This window comes from Ixodes scapularis, unplaced genomic scaffold, assembly GCF_016920785.2.
Source record: "Ixodes scapularis isolate PalLabHiFi unplaced genomic scaffold, ASM1692078v2 PGA_scaffold9__187_contigs__length_104089568, whole genome shotgun sequence".
In the NCBI taxonomy this organism is placed as follows: Eukaryota; Metazoa; Arthropoda; class Arachnida; order Ixodida; family Ixodidae; genus Ixodes; species Ixodes scapularis.
In genome coordinates this window covers 35,638,825-35,652,249 of record NW_024609884.1, presented here as the reverse complement: position 1 = coordinate 35,652,249, position 13,425 = coordinate 35,638,825, and the positions used below count along the sequence as shown (strand labels likewise).

Sequence of the window (13,425 nt, the reverse complement as noted above, 5' to 3'; positions counted from 1 at the left end):
AACAGAGTAAACTTGTGAGAGCGCAAAAACGTTCGGCAGCAAGCATATTATGCGAAAGCGAGAAAAAGAAAAACGTCTTACAGAGACATCCGCGTTAGATAAAACACATATACAGTTCAGCTCTAGTCAGAGAGTATATATCTATGTTTTCTAGATGGTACCTGTTGAGTAGAGAAGGTAACATATGGCGAAGGGATTGTAAAGCATGATTCGTGCGGAAATGAGGAACATGCCAAATCTTAGAGCCGCGCATACTGACTGAGATTACCTTTTTATTCCATTTGCCGCCATTTGCTTTCAAGGGCCGCTCGAGACACGGGCGTCGCGCACTAGCGCATTTGAAAACTACTTGCGGGACAAACGCAAACAAATCGAGGGGCTTTAAGCGGTGATAGCCTGACGAGTGTCACTGAGGGGACGCCGCCGCGAAAAGGCGCAAAATTTGTGTTTACCATAAAGCACCGCAATAGAATCATTTTCTACCGCAGGAAATGTGCACCCATCGTTCCAACGGTTTCGACGCTGTTGTTAAAGGGGCGGACTGATATAAAATGCCTCGATGCGTTTGCGTTTGCAAGTCACTAGAGCCACTAAATGAGCTGCGCTTAGAGTATCGGCACTCCGTTCCCCGACATTGTTGTGGGCGCCGCCATTTTGGTGCGTGTGCAGAGCCGACGCAACTGCCGATCGTCATGATTCAAAAGTGTTACTTCCTCAGCATTAGATTTGGTGTTAAAAAGCAAGTGTAACATTGCTTTGCTTTGTCGCCAACTGTTGAAACATTTGTGGCGGATGGAAAAGCGTTTCCTGTCATTTCAGATAAAGCTTCAGATAAATGACAACCATGATTTTGAGCCACAATATGGCCAAGTGTCGTTACTCTGAAGCGTAGCTTATTTAGTGGCACTACAAGTCACGTTTGCCTTTGCAAGTAGCGTCATCACGCGTTGCGACCTCCTCTTTGTCGATATTAAAATACAGCTTACACAGTAAACAGGAGAACTGCGTCAGCATTCAATTTCGGTTCGTGGCAATCAATGCCTTCACATGCATTCGCGTAGTGACTCGTGCCCACCGTGCTCGTGCCTAATCGCTGCGATGTGGGAAATAGCCGAACTTTAAGAACGCGTGGAATTCGACGCGTGTCATGTGCTTTGCCAACCCCATGCGCGTGGCTGTGATCAACATTGGCGGCATATAATCGGTTCCAGATCAGGTAGCCGCTCGTTCCGGCTGAAAGTTGAGGGGGTGACCGCGGATCGTTTGTCTCGAATTTTTTGTGCGACTACCATTGTACGAAGAAAACAACACTAATAACAAGCGTTTCATTGGTGATATTTACTGAAAGCCCAAAATTTGTTGCATCGCCCCTTTAAAGAAGTAATAAAACACAGAACACGAACAACAGGACACTGAGACGCCTAGAGCGAGCCACTAAATGAGCTGCGCTTAGAGTATCGGCACTCTGTTCCCCGACATCATTGTGGGCGCCGCCATTTTGGTGCTTGTGCAGAGCAGACGCAACTGCCGATCGTCATCATTCAAAAGTGCGACTTCCTCAGCATTATATCCGGTGTTGGGAAGCACGTGTAATATTGCTTTGCTCTGCCGCGAACTGTTTAAACATTTGTGGAGGACGGAAAAGCGTTTTTTATGATTTCAAATAAAGCTTCAGACAACTGGCAACCATGATTTTACGCCATAAGATGGGCAGGTGTCGTTACTCTGAAGCGTAGCTAATTTAGTGGCACTAAAGACACCCTTGTTCACCCTAAGCTGGGGTGCCTTTATGTCCTGTTTAAAGTGATGTCATTCTTTGCATAGGTACCCGACGCGTAGGGCACGTTCTTACAGAAAAAAAGAAATACAAACAAATAGTTGGTAACAAAATTTCGCCGTCACTGCCAATGCCAAAACTTCGTGCCGGGAGACGCTCTTTCATTCGCTCCATAACAAAAGAAGAAAAAGAAGCGTCCCGAACACGATGGTCAGATGTCATCTGTCATAGCGCACATGAAGGTACCGTACCTCGAAGAGAAGGTAAGTGAGGCACCCTAGAGCCCCAGTCGTACTGCTCGTGCATCCTGCAAAAGACACGCAGTTTCTCTGCGGAGATGTGCGAGAGCATTATCTGTGGACAGGCCTCCAGCATGTCCCGAAGCATGCTTGCTTTGTACATGCTTCAATCATGCCTGTAGACACGTTTTAGACGACTGATGTGATGGGACCATCATAACACGCCTCCGACAGCAGAGAGTTTGAGGGAGCCGTTTTGGCAGATTCGATACAGTACGAACTGCGCATGCGCTATCCGCGAAAGACTGGCCACCATGAAATCGAAGCTGGCACCCGGTATTCGTGGCAATGACCCAACGATGAAAAACATCCATCTAAATTTAATCCCTTCCATACGCATTTTAGACAGAGAGAGAGAGAGAGAGGCAACCGAGATAGAAGCCATCAGCCTCTTGTTTGGAGAGGTTGTTGAAGTAACATCGCTCTGCTTCTGTTATTGATATCATTTCGAGAAGCTACCAGAGATGACCGATGGGCAGTGGAGGTCTCGTGTCCCCACTGTTTTTTTTTTTTTTTTTTTGTTTTTTTAAAGAAAGGATCTTTATTTTTACTTTATTGGTCTTTCTTTTTTTCTTCTTGCTTTTTTTCACTTTCCATATTTCCATATTTATATCTGGAAGTAGAATCTGTGCTGTATAATACGAACACGGAGGGGACAATAAAAAATACAAACAAGTGGCAGTGTGTCGTTCATACAGCATACCTGATGTGGACAGAAAACGTTGCTCATAAGAAAAAAAAAAAAAAAAAGTCATAATCTCCATATGCATGAATGCGCCGTCACACCTCTTCCTCTTTCTTCGTGTCATCATCAATCTTCATGTTACGTGACTTGATTTACTTATCGGCTCGGCAGCGATGTAATTCTCGACGCCTGTTTAATAATGATTTGGTAGTAAAACTATGGCGAGACATTTTCCGTTTGTTTTCTAGCCATCGACGTATAGCAATGGCTTAGAGGAAGAAACCGAAAACATTCTTGTGTCTCGGATCCCTAGGCAAACGGCAACCGCGTCGTTAGCGTTGTGTTTAAGGACATTGAGGCACCCTAGTTGTGTTAAGTTGTACAGTCCACGACATTGTTAGCGCGAACAAGCGATCACCCGTTTTATTTGTCTTTTCTTAGTATTGAAGGACTGTCATAAAAACTATTCTAGTCGTGGAAAGTGCTCAGTTGGGGCACTAACCTAAGCGGGAAATTTTGATGCCCGCCAGTACCCTGTCGAAGTAAAACACGAAGAAGCGCCGAGGTCCTGTTCGTGCTAAAACATTGTTGCGCAATTCAGATCTTCTCCCCACTTGCTTTTATCGCCGAGGTTGCATTTGATTTATATTTTCAGTCGGTCGTATCTCTCGCATCACCGCATTATGCGAGGCCGCAATATATATTTCACTATAGGGTGTTTTCACCGACGTCATGTCGTCCACCATTCTGTCGTTATGAGCAGCCTGGCGCGTGCGGAACTACGAAGATTCACATCACACCCTCAAATCGGTAGTGCAGAAAAGGCGACAAGTTTCATCACGCTGAGATATAACAACAAAATGGCGGATTGACGTCATGTGAAAACACGCAATGCCTTTCGCTAAATTACCCAAACACCAAGGGTCCTATTACGAGTATTGTTTAAGGCCCTGCACGTGCTGGCACCTGCAGCGGTAACTGCCCAAAAAGCGAAAAAAAAAAAAAAAACTACGCGCCGGAGATTGAGGGAGAGGATGAGACGAGAGGGACGTCAGAACGCCGAGCACTGGTCGGAACGATTAGTGGGTAGACACAAAGCTACCTGCCTTTGTATCCACTGCAATCGTCGAACGCAGTCACCGGCGTTGCGCTTTCTATAGCCCGTTCGACGAGTGCAATGGAGACAATTAGCTAGCTATAGCTTTAGCCTGGTCTAGTACCGTGGTATAGTTAGTGCTGCATCTGGCCACGAAGGCATAGTTTTGTTCATTCCATGTTGGTTTCGCTATGTTTTATTCGCTAGACGGGCTGTGTCCCGAAATTTACTCGATCTGACTCCAAGCGTGAGTGTTTTGTACGTTGGCGTTTGGAAACCCACCCGCGTCCAGCGTTTTTCGATCCGTGTTGTCACGTGACGAGACCCGCCGCAGTAACTACGCTATATCTGAGTGAGATTGGGAACACTGCCTCGGCGATTCCAACGTAGAGTCGCCAAAGGAGACAGGCTTCCGAGTGAAATTTCCATCTGAACTCGCAGAAACCCAGTTTTCGTTCTCCACGAATATTAAAGCAGTGCGCGACGGAGCGAAGCGATATCGCCTCAGCTTCCCAAGACAGTATCTAAAAAAAAAAAAAAGGAAGTCGCAGTTTCAAATTGTAGCTGTCGCCGATTGTGCCCGTTCCGCACATAAGCACCGAAATGGAGCGCCCACGTGTTACTCGAGAAACGGAGTGCCGGTACTTTCGATGTAGCTTAATTAATCTAATTACATCCATCCACGCTGGTATCTGTGATTAGCACCGTCCGATCTTACGGCGGTATCGATAACAAACGAGTAGCCCCTCAATGCCAAACCTCCAGATAAAACGGTACTGTACTTGGGTGCCACTTTTATTGTCTCGGGAGCGGAAGGCTATACGGGTGTCACCGTGTCATGCGGCATGGCGCAACGTGTGGTAGGAAGAAAGCCTAGATTTTCGGTAAGTTTCTATTAAATAATACTAGTATAACCCAGTTCACGAGTTTTCGTGTAACGAGTGGGTTCCTTTCCACGGAAAAGTGCCCGATGATGACAACAGCGACAGTAAATTGCATGCGCATGCCAGCTATTACGCCAGCCCAATACCACGCGAAGTCACAGACGTTCTTACGCCGTCGTCTTTGAGCGCTATTTGGTGAAGGGTGTTGCAGAGCGGTCCACTAACGAACCCGCAGAGATAGCGCAACGTAATTCCCGCGTCCAGAGATAGCGAATGTCGAGCGAGATTCCTTCGAGCACCGCGTCGAGAAATACTTGGATTTATGGAGCCGTGTAGCTCAAAGTGTTTCCCCTGTGCGCTGCCTTTCTCCTTCGCTTGGAAGCGGGGGCGATTCATCGCCGCTGCGAGCTGACGTTTTTACGGCGCGGCCGAAGAATACGGTCCAGGTTTCGGGAGGGCGTGAGAACGGCTGGCTGCACGCGGCGATTGTGTCGTCACACCTGTTATGGCTCCCGCGTTCGCTTGCCGCCCAGCACCTTCTAAGGATCCGCCGCACGTATCCCTCCGTGTTGCCGACGGTGTACGGTCGTGCGTAATTTGCTTGTTGTTCTCAAAATGGCGTTCTTTTTTTTCTTCTTCCCCCCCTTACTCCTTTGTTGAACTCGGAAATCCAAGCGAATGGGGTACGTTTCAACCAATGAGAGGCTACCGCCTCGTTAGCGCGGCGACTCTTGATGGCTGTTTGAGGGGGCGTAACCGCCTGCCGAGCGTGCCGTGGCCACTCCTCAGTATGCACGATCCGACTTAGGTTGAATCGGAGCAGCGTTTGCTCCTAACTTCTAACGTCGCTCCTAATGTGTGAAGTCATCTGAGTCATATGTATACGAGTAGAACGGGTTACCGCAATAAGGAAAGCACGAGGAATACAAACCGCTGAACATGACGTAAGAAAAAAACAAAAAAAATCGTTTACGCGTTTTGATGATTACGCCAAAATCTACCAAGTCTAAGCTGTGATCGGGAGTTACGTGCGAAAAGGATGATGCACACAAAGCGAAACGTTACGCATTCTTACCAGGCTCAATACTCGCTCTAATGCAAATACTCTTGAAATCGTACAGCATGGAGTCCAGCTTGGAACCTTAGCTTACAGGTTGAGGTCACCACGCTTCTAATGCCATCCTGTGCATACGGTGGTCTTCATAGTCCAGTGCTTTGACGAACAGCAACAGACGCCTGCTGAAACCGAGAGGCACCACACAAAGAATTATTTTTTCGGTGTCCGCCGATATGTTTGTTTTGGGTCGAGAAGGATGCTTGTTGTGTTCGGTATTTATCTATAAATTCCTACTCGCGATAGAAACACTATACAACTTGTATCCACCGCGTGCGTGTAGAGTCTGTTTAACCGCTAACTAGCTACGCCATAGGCCTCAGCTACCGTTCACCATGTGTTCGCTTTAATTGGCGACTTAGGGAATAAACAGCCCGACGCTGCAGTGGAATTTTGAATTTAAATGCAGATTTTTTTTTTTTTATATTTTACCGACTAAAGTAAAGACAGATAAGGGGGAGAAATTAGGAGTCCGGGAACGGACGCATCACAATTTGAACGGAGTTTGGCTACATGGCACCTCTCAGAAAGTCACTCTGCGGGCTCAGTGAGGTATATATCTTAAGCTCCGCTCTACTTTTTTGTCTTTTTTGTGGCAGTTTGAGCCATTTAAGCTTGAAGCTCAAATGTGTCCCTGAATTACGAGGTATATATCTTTCTCGATATTGTGTGTAGTTTTGTAAATATCATGGCTTAAAGTTTTTTTTTTTTTTTTTTGATGGCGAAACCGAAACTATCCGCTAGAGAGGGACGGAAACACTGATTATCAGTTGTAGGGCGACAATCACGTCATGTCGGTGCTGCGGTACGCGTACGAAATGCAGCTGACCTAGCCGTGCTATCAAGTTCAAGAAGTAAGGTCAGCTGCTTCTCTTTTAGTCCTCCTGTGCGTCGTGCATATAGGAAAGATCACTGCGTATCCATAAAGCTAGCGGCTAAAAATCGAATTCAACGCGCTTCGTATATACTCGAGGAAAAGAGCGCGTTCCGTGGCGGCCACTGAGTGTCGGCGCAAGGCGTGCAGTTTCTTGCTCACGGAAATAAAAATGGATGGTATACATAACGGCGCGTTTACACTTGCGGATTCCCAGGCGGACCCGTGCAGGCGGAAAGTGGATTTATGAGCCGGGTGGCCGAAATCGACTCGTCGCTGCTGGAAAATCTGGATCAGTCCGGGACCCATATCCAGATTTTCCGCCTCCAAACGAGTCAATTTCGCCATCCGGCTCCAAAATCCACTTTCCGCCTGCACGGGTCCGCGTGCGAATCCGCGAGTGTAAACGCGACATTATATAAAGGAGGGCGTTAATGCTGTAGCATCAAGGCCTGTTCACACATGCAGCGGAGCGCTACAAGCATAGCGCCGACCTCGCGCTAAGCGCATGCTGACGGGAGCGTTCGCCAGCTTTGTATCGATCGCACCGCCAAAGCTGTTGCTCATGGCAGACGATTAGTAGCTGACGTCACGTGAGCAGCGCTACATCAGCGCTTTGCTGCATGTGAGAACCGGCCTTCATACGTGAGTTTCACACGCTGTACGGCCGTTTGCAGGTGAACGCTCCCGGATTTGTGTAATATGCGCAAGTTTTTGCGCGGTGGAGTATCGCTAGGTTGATTTGAAAGCAGAGAACCTACATGGTGGACGCTCTTGCGTGTGTCGCGTTTTGTAGAGCGTTCGTTCTCCGCTCAAGGGACGCTACTTTCTGGGGCCATAGCTAAGCATCTGGTGCGTTCATACGGTGGCGCATTGCAGAACAGCACAACTTAATTGCACAGTTTGCGCGCCGGAGCTCTAATATACAAGGAAAGATACACTGGAGGCTCACGGAAACCTCTAAAAAAAGATAGGAAAACGCGAGAAGCAGCTCTATTCACTACTTTACACAACGAAGGAAAGGCATGGGAAAAGAACCAAGGTACCAACCTTACGTCTTAGCCCAGTGATGCTTGACTAACAGCTAACCCGCTGACCGCCTGCTAAAGAGCATCTGGTTGCCTTTTTAATATCGGCTTTAGCGGAGTACGTGGCTTCATTTTGACGTAACATTTCGGCTGTGATCATATTTCGTGCCATTAAAGCGATACCAGTCATTTATATTTGGTTCGATTTTTCGTCGGAGTTGCCCTTTAATGCCGACCATAATCGATTGACTTACGATACCCGAGAATGCAGAGAGCAGACGGAATCGAAACATTTTGCGTCTTATTTAGACCCCCCCCCCCCCCCACCCACACACACACACATGCACACACACGTTTTTGTTCTGAGCTAGGTCCTGTGGATGGGTTCAAATTGGTACCCACGTGTCCACAAATTGACGGAGGCTGGTTGCACTGTCAACGCTGTGTAACTGAGACATAGGTTGCACGTTTTAAAGATTTCAAGGGCCAGTTTACTCAAGGATGAACCGCTTGCCGAAATTAAACCATTGGAAATTTTGAGGACACGTAACTGGCTGCGTAAGGACACCCGCAAGTACTATACAGTGATTTTGTTTGATAGCTGTACACTCCAAATATATTATGCGTGCTTCCACTGAGGTGGAGGCGATGACACAGCACGAACGAGCGATCACCGATTTTGCGCGTTTTTTCTTTCACAGTATAATCACAGCTGTAATCAAAAACTCCCAGTGTGGTTATAAAACTACTTTCCCATCAGCTTAGCCGGTAAAATGTGGTGTTTACTCTGCCTGAGCAAACAGCGAAAAAGCACCGCCGTCGTGTTCGTGCAAGCTTATTCCGCGCAGTCCACCTACAGCTTGCGCACTTCGTTTTACAATATAGCTGCTCGATCGTAATGCCAAAAGTGAGATTTCTTTTTTCGTAAATGGCCCATGTATTTTTTATTATGTTATTGTATTCTTAGAGGTGCTTTTGTCTGTGTCTTAGTTGTCCGCATGACCCGCCGCGCGCGCTTAAAGCCTTGGGAGGGACTGGTCCTGCGCGCCAGTTCGAGTAGTGGAAGCAGGTGGATGACTGGTTTTCACCTGCTGTATAAGTACGAAATAATCGCGACGTGATCCACTGGAACCAATGGACAAACAAAACCACGTGTGCACATTATGCGAGCCGGATCGTTTCTCGAAATATTTTGAACTGCCAGGCAAACTTCGACGTTGTCGCGCCAGTGGTGAGAGTCAGCAGCTATTGGGGAGGAGGTCGAACAGTCACGCCTCTAGCGGTACGCTTCAGCTGTGTGGACAATAAACCCAAATCTCTCGTTTGTTTTTGATCGGAGAAATCAAAGATGACGATTCGAAGGCCACTCCCCGAGCGACCAAAACACTGGTCAGAGGGAAGCGCTCGTGCCCGGATCGTGCTAGGCGAGCTTCAATTAAATTGTTATGCTGTGTTAGTAAACACCGGGCTGTGGGGAAAACAAGCTCGATAAAGCGCCCCCTATGGTTCGATCTCCTGCCCAATATTTACACCTAAGCTGATGCCGTGCCGCCTCGGTGGCTCCGAGGCGAGAGCGCCGGCCTACGGATCCCCAGGTGGCGGGTTCGAATCCCCACCGAGGTGCCCGCAATCTGACGGAGGCTTATTGCGGAGAAGGCGCCGTGTAACCGAGCTTTCGGTTGCACGTCAAAAGATCCCCAGGTGGTCGAAATTAATCCTCAGTCCTCCGCTGAGGCGTGCCAAATGCCCGTCGTAGGTTTGGCACGTAAAACCCCCAAAATTTTTTTTTTTTTTAAGCTGATGCCGTGCTGGACGCTGCGTGCTCGTTGAACTATTCATGAGTCTATCTTTCGCCACGTGATCACGCTCCCGCGCATACCCACACGCAGAAAGCGGGGTCAGGTGAGAAAAGTGTGTGTGTGTGTGTGTGTGTGGGGGGGGGGGGGGGGGGAGGGGGCGATTTACTGGTCCGTCGAGCGCGTAGCTCTCACCGCACTTTCAGTTTAGCGTAGTTCTTGCTACCAGTTCCATAGCCAGTTTTCTATAGGGTGGGAGGGGGCCACGCGCGGTATTTTGTGGCGTGTCAGTGACAATCCGCAAATACTATTAGCAAAATAATAATAATAATAATGCATCAGGCAAGCCGGCGGGAGTCACGCCATAAGCCTTTCTTCTTTGTTTATTTTTACGAGCAGACATTGTCAGTTAAGCAATATTTGAAGTGGCACTGGAGTCGATGAGGTGGTGACTTGAAGGGCCGATTCGCATCGCGGACGCTCGAGCCGGTCCCTTGGCGTCTTCCGCGCGAGTCCCCTTCGGCATTCCTCTGCATGCCTGCTCGGAGGGCAGGCGTTCGAAGCGCCAGGGACGCGTCGTCCAACGGAAGAATTCCACTCCGAGGGCATATTTCTCTTTATGAAGGCGAAACACGCATGCGGGCCGGCCGCCTTTTTCCATACCGGGACCGCTTTTCTCCTGGCCAGATTATAAACACAAGTCGACTGTGTTTATGTACGGTACAGTTGTTTCCTTTTTTGGTACGAGCGGCGGGGGGAGAAGAACAGGGGGCATTTCGGAGAATCCGGTGATCTTATACGGGAGGAGGCATAAAGATATCGACGGGCAGCGGTGGGCGTCCAAAAGGAGGGGGGACTCGGGCCGCTGTGGGGGAGCCCTGGGGGCTTCGGGGGCGAAGCGATGGCGGCCCCCTTATCGGCAGCCCAGCCGCGGTCGGCCCGGGAGACCCCTCCGACTGGCCAGTGGAAAGTTTTATGGTCGCGCTCTTCGCTGCCCTCCCGCGGGGAAAGGTGTAAGTCGGCCGGCCCCGGACCGCACTCGCAGCGCCGACGGCGGCCCGCTCCGATAGCGCCCTGAACCTGGCCCAGATTTGGGCCGCCAAGTAGCCCGGAGTGACATGGTCAAAGCGGGCCGGCTCTTCGCCCCGACGCTCTGCCGCGAGCACCTGCATCCACTGCGGGCAACCTCGGGCCGGCAGCGCACCCTTGTCGTCACCGCCGCCAGCGCTTCGGTCAAAAAACTCCTCGACTATTAAGAAAAAAAAATATATATATACATATAAATATATACACGCACAATAAAAGCGACGGTGGGCAATCGTTTTCCCAATTGCTTCTTTAGCTGGTATTCCGGTCTTATCCAAACACTTATTACAGCTTCCCGCAACCCGTCAGCGTCGGTCCTATCGAAAACTGTGCGGTTGTTCCGTGGAACGTGAACCGTGAGAGAACCCGCTTGTAAATGCGCGCCTTGTATGGAACACCCGTCTCGCTGCATTTTCGCGGACAGAAACAACACGCCTCTTTGGCAATCTTGTAACTAAGGCACGAGAGAGGCGGGACAGAGGAACAAGTAGTTGTCAGACCCACCTTTTCTCGACTCCTGTTACCTAGGTGAGACGAATGGAGCTTCTTGCCAATTTCACAGGTCGTAATCAAAAATTAGAGGCCGCCTTGCGCAAGCGAATTGTCTCCTTCTTTGAGATAAAAAGGAACGGGGAAACGCGCAAGTTTCTCTCTAGATCTGTTCGGCGCACGTATACTCCACCCAATTCGATGCAAGCATTGTTATCGCCTAATTATTATTATGTGGTCTAATCTGCCATTATTACTTCGACAGAAAACGCCTTTGTGTGGGAAATCCTGTCAGTGGTTTGTAGTGGTCCTCGTCAGGACGACCTCGCGATAAAGATAAATCGGTACATAAATTAAAGCGTACGTTTTAACACCCTCGCATAAAGCGCGCAGATATCAAGGTCGCTATGACGTATTGGTGCAGCAAACGTCAGGACGGCGTGATAAATGCGATCGTGGCCGAGTGTGAGCAGTGAATCCACCAATTGACCACGCACGCTTGCCTACAACGCCATCGCGAAAGTGAAACAAACAGCTTCGCGGCTCGCTACTCAGTTGCTTATTAAATGTGATGTAAGCATTCAAGCATGCTACTATCTGTGCATCTGAGCAAAGAGCGTGTCAAGGCAAGGCTGTCCGTGGTTAGTGCCATTTCGCTTTACAAACACGCGCGTAGAAACAATGCACGCTGTCGTGACAGCTTTCCGAGCGGGACAGTCATCAGGACCATGGCCTCCGGGGATCATTCGCGGGTATTCACGCGTCGCCTGTGCGTGCTTTAATCTGGCTCCTGGAAATTATATCGTGGAGGCTGCCTGGCCGCTGAAGACTTAATCGGATGCACCGGCGGCGAATCTGATAAGCCGGACCCAACGTCACCGCGTGGCCCTCGGTCGCCAAGTGTCGTATACGTTTAGTGGTCGCTGGGAGCATTCTTTTCTAAGAAACCGATCGACAGCTCACCTTGAAGCTTTCTGCCCTTCTATCGAGCGAGCCGCTCGCTTTATAGGTCCGATCGGTCGGGCCAGGGAGACGAGCGAAGCGTCATTTAAGGGGCTAAACAGAGTCCCTTTTTGTTTGTTTGTTTTTTGTAGTTTTTTTCTCGCCGAGGTGGAGAATGGTGCTCGCAGAAAACACGTGCACCAAATGTGTGTACTATACACGAAGGACATTCAGCTGTAATGCGAGCCGAACGTCGTCCATGCTTCTTCGGCGTACACCTGACAGTTTTTTTGTTTTTTTTTAACAGCTATGGTCCGAATCGATATATTAATGGAATGCGAGGTTGAAGGACTCGTTTAGAAATTGAGTGATAATGGAGCATGTGGGGACCACAGACGTAAGACCGGATCTTGTGTTTCCGCTCCTGTTGTCCCGGCGAGGGCACTTGCGCCTCTAGTTACCGGAGAATTCACGTTGTCCATGATCAGAGAAGTATCTCCAACAGATGCATGCAACTGCTGACTTCAATGACATAAGTAAACGTGGCACGAAAGTTTCTGTCTGAGAGTCTTGGTAAAGTTGTAACTTTATCTAGTTTCTTAAGCAACCTTGGAATGTTTCATTATGTCCGGCGGCGTTATGCGCCAGGCTGCCTGGTGGTTTGGACCACTGATTTAGTTGCTTCGAAATTTGATATTACGAGGATAAGAAAAGGAGAGTGTTCTGAGCATGGGGAGGTGCCAAGAGTTGGCACACTTGTCAAATAATTTATATTAAAAAAAAAGCACATGTTATATTGAAACACTGCCATTTGACATTACTACGTACTGAAGAACACTCTGCCTCTGACGCGGTCCGAAATTTCACAACTATGCGGAGCACGCGTAGGAACACATTCGTCTCAACTCGGTGAACGAAGTTTGGCATCTAGCATACGTCAAGGCTACCTAGTTAACCGTTTATGTTCGAAAATTAAAGAAGAAAAAAAATCAATTAAAAGGCAAGCTTGACACCTTGAATTAAACTACCTACGCAGAAGCTCTGACACTACACGTTCTTTTCGTGTATATATAAAGAAAACGAAGGCACGCAGCGCTTGGAGCGAAATGTCCGATCTCACTCGTTCTCGAACATATACGGCCGACAGTGCCTCCTACAGGCGAGAGCGTGGTTCTGTCTTTTGCGCGCGTGTTTGTGTGTGAGTGCCTCTCGTTAGCGGCCAGATTTCTCAGAAATGTTGTCACGCTCTGAAAAAGCTCTTCTTAATCGGCTCGCTATCGAACGAGCCAACGCGCCACTTTCCTGCCCGCCCGCTCGCGCGCGCTGTCAGCTGTGACGTCATATGACGCCGTTGG

General features: G+C 48.8%; 1 protein-coding gene across 1 annotated transcript in view; it reads left to right on the top strand.

The window, feature by feature from the left end:
• The window catches only part of LOC8030154 (BMP-binding endothelial regulator protein), a 251,568-nt gene that overhangs the window by 114,705 nt on the left and 123,438 nt on the right, over window positions 1-13,425 (top strand). The window lies entirely within an intron of this gene.